Source organism: Amyelois transitella, chromosome 12 (genome assembly GCF_032362555.1).
Source record: "Amyelois transitella isolate CPQ chromosome 12, ilAmyTran1.1, whole genome shotgun sequence".
Lineage (NCBI taxonomy): Eukaryota > Metazoa > Arthropoda > Insecta > Lepidoptera > Pyralidae > Amyelois > Amyelois transitella.
The window spans coordinates 2,545,309-2,558,057 of NC_083515.1; positions in this window are offsets into that span (position 1 = coordinate 2,545,309).

A 12,749-nucleotide genomic window follows, 5' to 3' on the forward strand; every position below is an offset into this window, starting at 1 on the left:
AGACAATAAGAAATATGACAATGCATACCACCTGCATGATATATGTATCTTAGTATCACTCTATCGAGATATAAATTAAAAATAAAACTGATATGACCTTTTAACAATGTTTACTATAAAACCCATGGTAAATTCTGGAAAACAATATTAATGCTAAAGTATTTGTTCGTTTGTTTCTTCTTCTCGCGTTATCTACAGAATCAATATTTTTGAAATGTTGCGTATATATATGTAATTAAGAGTCGGGAGAAAGACATATTTAGGGTACTTTTAATCTCCGTAAACACAATAGTACCCGTGGGATTTGCGAAACACCTATAGTTTTTGTAGGTGGCACTAAAGACGCGCGGGAAAACCTGCGGGTAGGAGCTAGTTGTTGTATATTTTTAAAGCAGGTTGGGTTAACTGTCTTCTGCAATTTAACGATGTAGGTACCATTCGTTACTGTGCAGAAAAATAAGTTATAGTGCATTTGGCATAAGCGTTGTGAATGGCTAGTGGCGTATGACGTTTCGCCACAGACTTCGCTGCTATTGGCTGAGCGCGTCGTATTCTAGCTGTGATTGGTTGATAGCGTGTGTGATAACGGCACAAACTATTTATTAAACTATTCAACGAATCGCATCAGAAAATCTGCAGATTACCGAATTAATGAGCACATTTACTTGTTCTGCATTGTAACGGTAACATATCTACATATACGCTACCTTTAAATTGAACCATTGTTATTGACAAGAGATAATCTTCCGTGCTCTTGTTATTTTGTCACTGCGCTCCTGTGGGCGGGTCACGACGACTCAAGGCTGTATTATCTGATAAAATTTAGCCGTTAGACGCCTCCATTTGTCAAATTCGACGTGTGAATGCAGACATACTGATCTGGGTTATTTTATTTGAGAGTAGCAAATAAAGATTTCGATGATGAAAAATTTAGATGCTCACAATCCATCTCTAGTTTGAGTACTAATGATGCTTACCTACGTCGAAGGAAAACATTGTGAGGAAACCTGCAAATTCAACTGCAAAGTAACTGCGAAGGTCAGATGGGAGTAGATTCGTGTAAAACTTCCCTCTCCTCTCCTCTCTCTCCCTCTCTTTCCAGTCCGGGACTCCCCCAATCCAGGATCCATGGTCAAGAGCTCCTCTCCAGAAAGGTGAGGATGTAACCGGGATTACAGCCAAAAGAAAGAAGAATACATCTTTGGATATGGTACTTATATACCTACATGCATTTTATTGCGCGTCAAACATATATCACGTCTTTATCTCTTACGAGGCAGATAGAGTTGGAGGGATTATCGACACGCCAAGAATTAGTAGTAAGTTTTTGTAGTAACTTTAGCTGGTTATAAAGAAAGCTAGGTACAAAATGGTTAAAAAGTAGGTAGGTAATTTTAGGTCTACTTGACAAACTTTATAGTATTTTTTAGAAGATATACAAACCTACGAAAATATACATATAAAACCCATGTGACGACAGCTTTTAGCAACAAAGATCTAAAGATAGGTACTAACGATTGGTACGATTTTATTGTTATTGAGGCGGAACCAACGACGTAAATTGAGCCACCTTATATCGTATCCTGTTTAGATGTTCCACGAAGTAAAGGGCTTGTTACACTTTTGTTATTGTAGTATGATTCGATTTTGGTCGAGGTTGATGATCAAATTATGCATTTTTATTAAATGTTTAACTTTCTATACCTATGTATATCATGAAATTAAGCATTTTAAAATTTATTATTTTTGGTCAGAGAATTAAACTAATATTAAACTTTTTTTAGCGAACTTTGTTATTTTACCGCTGTTTTCCGCCAGGTACGAAGTAGGTATATTACTTATGTTAGTATGTTTAATGTGAAGAAAAAACGTATGTAACTTATGAATGTATGTTTAATGTGAAGAAAAAACAAAATCTTAACTAGAGCGTTTTTTCGTATGAGAATTTAGACTGTCGAATCAAGAATTCATTTATGAAGAAAACGATACAGAAAACAAGTGTTAAACAAGTGTACATGAGCTTTAGTATTTAAGAAGATATTGCACGAGTTGCGGAATAGCATTTTGATCTTATTCTTTTGTTTTGACCTTCAATAATTGCGAAACGTAAATTCTAAACCCTAGGCGTCATCTAGGATGTGAGAGGAACTACATAGTTCCGTGATTGGCACCTAATACCTTATTGCCTAAATCGCGTAAATATTTTTAGTTTATAACGTTTCTGTTTTAATAATGCGATGTTTCGTTCAATACTTCAGAGTGGACATTGAAATTGAAAGAGCAATTAGTTCTTACAGTTTTTGCCGACATGTACATATGAAGATAATTCCCAATACATATTTCCAAGGTCTTACGCCCACATCCGTATTGCTCCGAGCCGTGGGAATATTATATGTCGCATTTCTGAATTCAGATGTATAAAATGACATACTTAGACCTTCAAAAACGATTTTTTTCTGAAAACCATAAATGTTTTTTTAATTGAAGTACTATAACATAGAACATAAAAGCTTAAGGCATCTTTTTAGTTTACATAGGCACTGCTTATGTTTTAAGAATTTCTTTCAGATGCGGACATAATTTACTTACTTATAATTTATGTGCGACTTCGTCCGCGTGGAATAGTTATTTTGGGCATCATTGAAGCCCTCAAGAATGAAAAATTTTCACAATTTCCATCATTTAGTTGCTCCTTATAGTTGCAGCGTGATATTATACAGCCTAGAGCCTTCCCCGATAAATGGTCTATTCAACACAAAAACATTTTTTCAATTCGAACCAGTAAGTAGTTCCTGAGATTAGCGTGTTCAAACAAACAAACTCTTCAGCTTTATAATTCTAGTATAGATGAAAAAAGCCGGCTCAGGGCACTAGTGTCTGATTAAATTACCACGTTGTTACACATAATGTCGATTGTGTTATTTGAGATGTGATTAAATACTAGTAGCAAGGCGTTAAGTTGTAATTACACAGGACACATATAGAGAGATAAAACTCTTTATTGCACCATATGAGTAAAACATATAAAATAGCACAAAGCAGATAGAGTAGAGATGGTACAAAGGCGGACTTATTGCTTTAGCAATCTCTTCCAGTAAACCTTTGGGTGGAAGGAAACCAAACATAATTATATCATATAACTATCCATACTAAATAATGCAGTTTGGTTCCCAGCACTTGAGAATGGACTACTTCGTCTCGTCCCATGAATGACGCAAAAGGCGACTAAGGGAATAAGAGCACATTCATTTGTGTACGGTAGCTGTACTACTGTTTTATGATTTTATATTCTTAAGTAAACAAGTACCTATCTATAATGCCTTATTTGCACATGGATTTTTAAATAAATAAACAGAAGTCATTTACCGACAAATCAAATAATTAAAAGTCGTAGGCGAACCAGTGCAGTAAATTATGTATTTAATTGAAATAACACGAAGGCTCCACTTAAGTTTAAATTTATCAGCGCAAATCGCCAAAGTCACCCACACATGCGGTGGGAGGTCAACTACTTGCATTTGTTATATTTTTATACTTTCGAAAGTTTGTGAACCTAGCTTAATAATCATACATATGGTCACGTCTATATCCCTTGCGGGGTAGAGCGAGCCAACAGTCTTGGAAAGACTGAATGGCCACGTTCAGCTGTTTGGCTTAATGATATAATTGAGATTCAAATAGTGACAGGTTGCTAGCCCATCGCCTAAAAAAGAATCCTAAGTTAGTAAGCCTATCCCTTAGTCGCCTTTTACGACATCTATGGGAAAGAGATAGAGGGGTCCTATTCTTTTTTGTATTGGTGCCGGGAACCACACTGCACCAATCATCATACATACATACTTATAATCACGTCTATATCCGTTGCGGGTGAGACATAGCCAACAGTCTTGAAAAGACTGAAAGGCAACTTTCATCTGGCTTAATGGTAAAACTTCCCTCATGATTCAGGATACATAAAATTAGGTCAATGCGGCATGACTGTTCGTGGACACTTACGTCATTTTAGACAACATTCTGAGAGTGTTGCGCTATTTAGGTAAGGTTAAGTACATTACTCATTGAAAATTTCATGCTTAAAATAAGGTAGAAATGTTATCACGTAAAGAACAGTCAGTCACTCCTTTTTAATTTTCTGCCATGAACGATATTAGGTAAGCTGGGTAGTCCGTGTCCGTTCTAGAAGCTTCGGACCCCAGAAAATTACCATGCTGTCGAGTACCGTGGCACGCACGACGCCATTTTTATCGCGCGAAAAACTATCGCTGTCCCGTTTCAAGTCATAGTAAAAAGCGAAACAGCGATGGTGTACGCGCCATGCTACGGGGTAGGTCTGGTAGCGAAGTAAAAATATAACCAGCTGCTTCTTTGTCTGTGCAAATTGTAAAATTCGATCAAGGAAGAGGTTTATAAACTTGGGATTCTTATTTAAGGCAATGTGTTAGCAACCTGTCACTATTCGAATTTCAATTCCATCATTACATACATACATATAATCACGTCTATATCCCTTGCGGGGTAGACACAGCCAACAGTCTTGAAAATACGGATAGGCCACGTTCAGCTGTTTGGCTTACTGATAGAATTGAGATTCATATAAAGTGACAGGTTGCTAGCCCGTCGTCGCCTAAAAGAAGAAGATCAAGTTTATAAGCCTATCCCTTAGTCGCCTTTTACGACATCCATGGGAAAGAGTTGGAGTGGTCCTATTCTTTTTCATCATCATTACATTTGGCTCTGTCTACCTCGTAGAAGGTAAAGACGTGATTGTATGTATGTGCATGAAAATTTACCAGGTGATCTTCTGTTACGTGTACTTATACAAAATTCCCTGAAATGCCGTATTTCCTCGAACTGTAACGGTTTCAGATGAGTAATGTTCGTAATTAGTACTTGCGAAGTACCTACGTAATTTATGAGTAAAGGTTGTTTCACATAACTATAATTCGTGTTGTAACAACTTTCGTTGTGATTATGTCATTTTTTTTCTTAAAAATTTGTGCACGTAATTAATTTTTCAAGGACATGGTCAGAAAAAGCTTTCATGAAAAGACTGATTAATGTGGATGAAGACAAAGAAGTACCTACGAGTGATCGTGGAAAATGGTGAGATGTAGTCTCTGCCGTCTTCGAGTCTCCGGGAAGGAGGCATGTAGAAACTTAACTTACTCAATATTAAATCGTTGTCAAAAATGCGCACCAAAGGTTGTTCTCCAGAAGAAAGAACCCGGGTTATGCATAAATATTATTACCGCAGCATTTTAGCGTATATTACACATTCGAATTTAGCGTCACCTACAAAAGAATTCACGTTTTTCGTAAATCGTACGAGAACTTTAGTTTTTATCGGTATGAAAAGTACTCTCTCCAGACTCCTAATTAATACGGAATACTAATAATACGGAAAATTTCAAAAGATAACGCGTGAAGAGAAACAAAACAAACTTATTTTATATAGGTTGGGATATGTATAAATATAACATAATAGAATTCTGTCCCAGGAATTTTGTAAATTTAAGTACCTACGCTACAGAAATTGTAATTACCTACAAAAGTTTTGCGTGCGTAAAGTAGGCTTTATATCATTTTATATCGACCACCAACGCTCTACAAACTACTTATTACAAATTACACGCTAAATAAAGCTATGTCACACTAACAGCATTGAACTGCACTGCAGTCATCAAGTGACTCATTATGCTTAAATAATGCTCAATAAATTTTAATAATGCGACTATTACATAAATCATAAGCAAGAAATTGTGAGATACAACGTCTTTGCAAAGGGACAATAATGGCGATCTGTCATTGTGAATGAAAGTTGTCGCTGCTGGATTAACTGATTTCTATGAAGCCTGTAATCACAAAATATGTAGCGTACAGAAAAAATAAGCACTTAAACTTGCTCGCGACAGTCCCCTTACTAATAGAAAAAGCGAATGTCTGTCAGTATGATATTGTTAAAAGTGGACAACAGCTTCTTGTACATATGTGTAATAAATTACCGAATTTGTAAAAAAAATTGTCTCATTTAAGTGAATTGTAATACTAAGTATACACACATATATATATATATATATATATATAAATATAAATGAAAGCGTCATACCTAAGCATGACACAAGATTAGGGGAAACTTCTTTTATTATCTAAGTACATACATAGACACGATATATCCGTATGGGATATACGTGGCCAACAGTCTTGAAAAGACTGAGAGTATTTCTATATTATTAGTATTTTTCTATAAAGCTTTTAAAATAAAGCGTAATCAATCAGATGTTAGTTGTTACATCACCATAATCTGTATTATAAAGTTGATTGTGGCTTATTTGTCTTTGTATAGTTGGTCATACTCATGTCTTAATCTGGGCTGGTTGGCTTCGATATGACTCGTAATCCTATTTTATACTCTTACTTCAAACCATATTAGGCGTGATTTTATGTAGATTTAATTACATTAAATTAACAATGAGATCGCACTATACGCATATTACACTAATTATGTTAATATGAAATAATAATTACGAAGAGATGTTAACCTTGGTTCTTTTTAAACACGAATCAAAGTTATTCTGATCACAGACTTATAATATTTTTGTATCTGCGATTCTGATGCATCTATCAAGTGAGAGAGAATAATGTATAATAAATAATAAATAATCAGAATATTTATGTTAAACTTACATAAATATATATTTTATTACTATATAAAGGCGATGGGCTAGCAGCAACCTTTCATTATATGAATATCAATTTCATCATGAAGCCGTAAGGCTGAACGTGGCCTTTCAGTCTTTAGACTGCTGGAACTGCTTACCCCGCAAGGGATATGGACGTGACTATATGTATGTATCTACAGTTGTAGGCAAATTCTAGTTTATTTTAATAAATCAAAACGCGTAAGATGTAGGATATATCATCCAATATAACATGATCTGTGTTCCTGTGTATATAGGAAATATCTCACATTGTGTAACGCCATGAAAATTATATGTGATATCTGATATCAACAAGTGGAGCGAGTGATGCAAGCGGCAGGTGCAGAGTCATCCGGTTTTGGTCAAGTTACATACAAACATACTCGTATATAAAAAGTAGCGTTTGCGCGCGTCACCGTTTTTGCAATAAAAAGTAACCTACATATATGTTTCTCCAACTACTTCAGGGTAAACTCTGTCTTTGTACCAGATCGGTTTAGTGGTTTTGACGTCAAAACGTAACAGACAACCTGTCGCATTTATAATATTAGTAGGGATACGGATAGTAATGTTTATGCCTCATTTTCTGAGGATTAAGTAGAGAGTTTCGTGGGTACAAGCCTTATTATTTTAAATAACATCCCCATGTTCAATCCCATACCTAAAATCATTGTTATTTTTAGCCTCAAAAAAATCAAGATCAGTGATCTTGTGTCATTGTAAGATCAAGTTTCGTAAAAGTAGTTCAAGTTACTGGCTTTAATGACTCACTTATGTAACCTCCACTGTTGACAAAGGTCACATATGAAAATAACAAAATACCGTCTGTGTTTATAGTTGGGGAAGTAAATCAAGTGAATTTGACCTTTGATTAATTTGTGGCTATACAAATTTAGGTCAAGCGTGTTTTGAAAGTAGTCTATCCACATTTTGCAAAAAAAAAGGTTTGCACCGAGTAAGTCTTGACCAAGCGCGTTGGGTCTCTGTCTGGCTAGTTATTCACCTATCTTTTTTAAATAAAAGAACTAACTCTAATCTTTTTAACTTAAATCTTTCTCTTAATAATTAATAACCCATACAAATAAATCGTTAATAGTCGATCAAACACAGGTTAAGGAAAAAATATTTTAGCACAAACATCATGACGTAGGATTACGAGACATATTGGTTCCCGCCAAATAGTATTTTTTTCTTTTTTAATTTTACGTTATTTACACGTATATACACGGAGTAAAGCAAAGGACATAATAAGAGTATTCTCAACATTGATCTCGGAAAAAGACGGATCTTCGTGAGATTCCGGGACTACAATTTTTATAAACGTAATTACATCTTTTACCAAGCAATAACTGATAATATTATCAGACTTAAAAAAGGTTCTAGATATATTTCAACTTTCAGTAAATGTTAACCAACATGACAAGTTCAGTTTAAGTTTCGTCAGTTGTACCAGCTTGTAATATCAATGAGCTATATCTCAATCCGATGTTATATAAGTTTCACCGACTGCATGCCAAGGTTGAACCTTGGGATAGTGTGATAGTCACACCATTGCAATATTGGGTGGGTTAAGAATAAGGGTCGGTGGTGCAATGGTTAAGGAGCAAGAATAGACTGGCTCACGTGGTATTCGCGAAAGACCAACGTTTTGGTTCATACCATGGTCTACGACATATGCTGAGCGATGACCATTTTGCTGCCAGATTTTATTTATAATTTTAAAACTAATATATTTTTTTAAAATTAAGTATTGTGAGTTCACTGACACGATTCAGCATGTTTTTGACTTTCCATTGTCCACAGCGTAAAAGATAACTCAATTGGTCAACTTATAACACAAAACAATTAATCAAAAATACCTTAATAAAATTGAGGATTCCAATATAAATGACATTGAGGAAAGAATTATCCTATATCGTCTCTTCTATCCCTTGCGTGGTAGACAGAGCCAACAGTCTTGCAAATACTGAAGGGCCACGTTCAGCAGTACCTATGGCTTAATGATGGGCTTGATATTCAAATAGTGATAGGTTGCTAGCCCATCACCTACAAGAGAAATCACAGGGCACGAACTTATGGAAAGAATTTAATATTTCCACTAACAATATATATACTTAAAATTTGTTTACTTGTGATTTGAAACACATACACATTTGTAATTGTTGAATTGGACGATAAAAACTATTTTGACGCATACGGAACTGTAAGATTTTTGGTTTAGTTATTGAAATATATATAAGTATATACTTTAAAGGTATATATTTATATCGGCCATTGTATTGATGTTTCTTGAAATAACTGATTTATAATCATTATTAGCGTTACCTAAATCAGTAAAACTCGAGACATCCAGCATTAAGGCAATATAACACCTATGTTTTACGTACCTACGTTACCTATATTAGAAGTTGCTGAAATAAGTAGGTTATAATTAGTAGGTAATGCACGTAGAACAATTCTTAAACTTTTAATTTATGCATGACGCGTTTATGTCTTTTGATCTAAAGAAAATTGAATCTATTTTATCAGTCGTTTTAAGACTGTCAGCTCAGTCTACCCCGCAAGGGATTTAGACGTGATTATATGTAGGTATGTATAATCATACTTACGCATATGCTACGGGCTTGGTCCCGCATAAGTGAATGTTAGGGCGTGGCCAAGGGCTATAAATAAAGTCCTTTATTTTGATGTCAACGCTGTGCTAAGTGGTATCGATACATTTTGCAAAAGATTTGCATATGGGCACTATATGAATATGTGATAAAAATAAAGACGTGTTCACAATATGTCTTAAGAAATACGCAGTAAATATTATTTTTGTAGAAAACATAGATATATTGCAGTAGCTACTTTTTTATAATAATTATAGTGCGTTGGACCTGAATCTGCTGTGGTCGTAAGCAAGATGAGGCCTTAGCTATTTGAAACGGAATAGTCGTAATTTTTATACGAAAACGTAGTAATTAAACGAATATTTTCCCAAACACCTTGTATATAGACAGATAGAATATCCCTTATTCCACATAAAATAATAACAATAAATTTATCCTAAACTTATGCTAAGTAATGTTCAAAAGGCGGCCTTGTGGCATATGCAATATCTTCCAGGCAACCACGGGACCTGTTTTCACAATTGATTTTATTATTTGGGCGTTGGCAATTTGCATTATAAGAATCTCGATTCCGTCATTGAGCCATATAGCTGAACGTGGCCTATCAGTCTTATCAAGACTGTCGGCTCTGTCTACCCCGTAAGAGATAGACGTAGTAGTGACTATATGTATGTATGTATAATTTGATTGAATTTTCAATATGAACCGGGTTTTATGTTACAAGATTTTCAATTCGATCGATTTATTTAGGTCGAATTGAAGGCAATCAAGTTTCAATTATTCCGATTATATTAGTTACTTATAAGTACTATGCGTTGGATTTAAATATTTAAAAAAAAAATAACTATCAGAATAACACAGAAATAATTAAAGTTTAAAAAAAAAGAACTTCCCGCTCCGAAATGTGATTATCATATTTCTTTCATAATACACGCATATTTGGTTAGTTAGTTATAACACAGTTAACTACATACATACTTAGTGTTAAATCTTAAACAGGTTTGTTTAATTTTACATACATACATACATACATAAACTCACGCCTCTTTCCCGGAGGGGTAGGCAGAGACTACCTCTTTCCACTTGCCACGATCCCTGCATACTTCCTTTGCTTCATCCACATTCATAACTCTCTTCATGCAAGCTCGGCGGTTTCGGGCACTTTTGACCTGACCCTTCACCAGGACGTCCTTAATTTGATCAAGATATGTTCGTCTAGGTCTTCCCACCCCGACCTTTCCCTCCACACTCTCCTTGTATATCTGCTTAGTCAACCTGATTTCATTCATCCTCTCCACATGACCGAACCACCTCAACATACCCTTTTCTATTCCTGTAACTACATCTTCTTTCACATCACAACATTCCCTTATCACGCTGTTCCTTATCCGGTCACTCAATTTCACACCCAACATACTCCTTAACGCTCTCATTTCCACTGCATTTATTCTGCTTTCGTGCTTCTTTTGCCATACCCAACTTTCACTCCCATACATTAATGTCGGGACCAACACGCCCCTGTGCACAGCCAGTCGAGCCTTTTTGGATAGTTTCTGACTGCTCATAAAGGCATGCAAAGCTCCGTTCACCATGTTCCCCGCGTTCACTCTCCTTTCAATATCACTATCACACTTGCCATCTGATGTAAACTTTGATCCTAGATATACAAACTCTTTCACTTGCTCAACTTTTTCTCCTCCAATCAAAATATTACATGCTGTCATTTCTTTCTCCATTTCAAAAACCAGTGTTTTAGTTTTACTTACGTTCACTTTCATTCCTTTCTCTTTTAAAGCTTCATGCATACAGTTTACCATCTCCTGTAACTCCTCCGCTGATGACGCCAGTATAACCTGATCGTCGGCATAGAGCAGACATTTGACGAGTAATTCATTCATCCTTAATCCACTTTCAGATTCTTTCAAATCTGTCAAACAACTATCCATAAATAGGTTGAACAGCCACGGTGACGCAACACATCCCTGCCTAACACCTTTCTCAATCTTAAACCACTCAGTGTGCGCTCCGTTTATCCTGACACAAGCACTCGAATCCTCATATAAGGATTTCAGTGCTCGTATCAAGAGACTGCTCACCCACCACAATTTTAAACAATTTAAATTATGCTCGATTTGTCAGACCCAATTTAATTAGTATGTGCATGCATTATCAATCATTTTTATTATGATACTAACTTGATAATTTGCGTTGATATATAATTAAAGGATACAATATATTAGTCTTGTTTCCAAACTGATAAAATCGATAAAATCTTAGGATGTTTTGTAACGAAATGTACTTTTTGACTTACTACTAAAATTCGAAATGGTTATCAAGCATTAAACTTGAGTATTTGTATAGTATCGATACTTTCTACTTTTCCAATCGCTTGATCGCCTTACTTTATCGAGCAATAGCTTCGATGTATCTTGTGACCAAAAGACGATAGTAAATAAATTCAAACAATAAAATCATTTATTTAGCAAAGGCAGGATTCAAATTATCTTCTTCTTCATCTTCTCCATCTTACATTGAAGAGCTAACTCTTGTCGGTGGAGTTAAATTATAACCAAACAATTTTTTTTTAAACTTCTCATTTATTTTATCACAAGGTTTATGACATGCATTTATAAAGAAATGGACATGCAATTGAGACATTGGAACAGACAATAGAGGGAGGGTCGTATGCTAAGTTTCTGTTAAGTTATGCACAGTTAAGTAATTATTATGTTAATATGCTTATCTAGTGTATAAAGTGACATACACTAAGTTGAATTTATTGAAGTTTTGGTAAGGATTAAGGCTTCAATGTTTTAGTTAAATTTTTAATAGCTCCAGCTAAGTATGGCTGTATATTGAGCGTTAGAGAGATTAACCTTAAATAAATATTATTAATATATAATATATATAATAGAGCGAGGTAATGGTATGGTACTCAGGTATAGGTATTGAAAGTTGGGTATGGCAAAAGAAGCACGAAAGCAGAATAAATGTAGTGGAAATGAGAGCGTTAAGGAGTATGTTGGGTGTGAAATTGAGTGACCGGATAAGGAACAGCGTGATAAGGGAATGTTGTGATGTGAAAGAAGATGTAGTTACAGGAATAGAAAAGGGTATGTTGAGATGGTTCGGTCATGTGGAGAGGATGAATGAAAACAGGTTGACTAAGCAGATATACATGGAGAGTGTGGAGGGAAAGGTCGGGGTGGGAAGACCTAGACGAACATATCTTGATCAAATTAAGGACGTCCTGGTAAAGGGTCAGGTCAAAAGTACCGGGAAAGAGGCGGGATTTAATGATTTTATGTATAATAGAGATTAGACTAAATAAATTACATAAAATCTAAGCTGAATTAGCAGATCCGACGACCCGACCCGACTGAAACGCAAAAGAGGGAATGGTGACTTATAAGCTATCTTTAAAGTTCGACCAAATTTT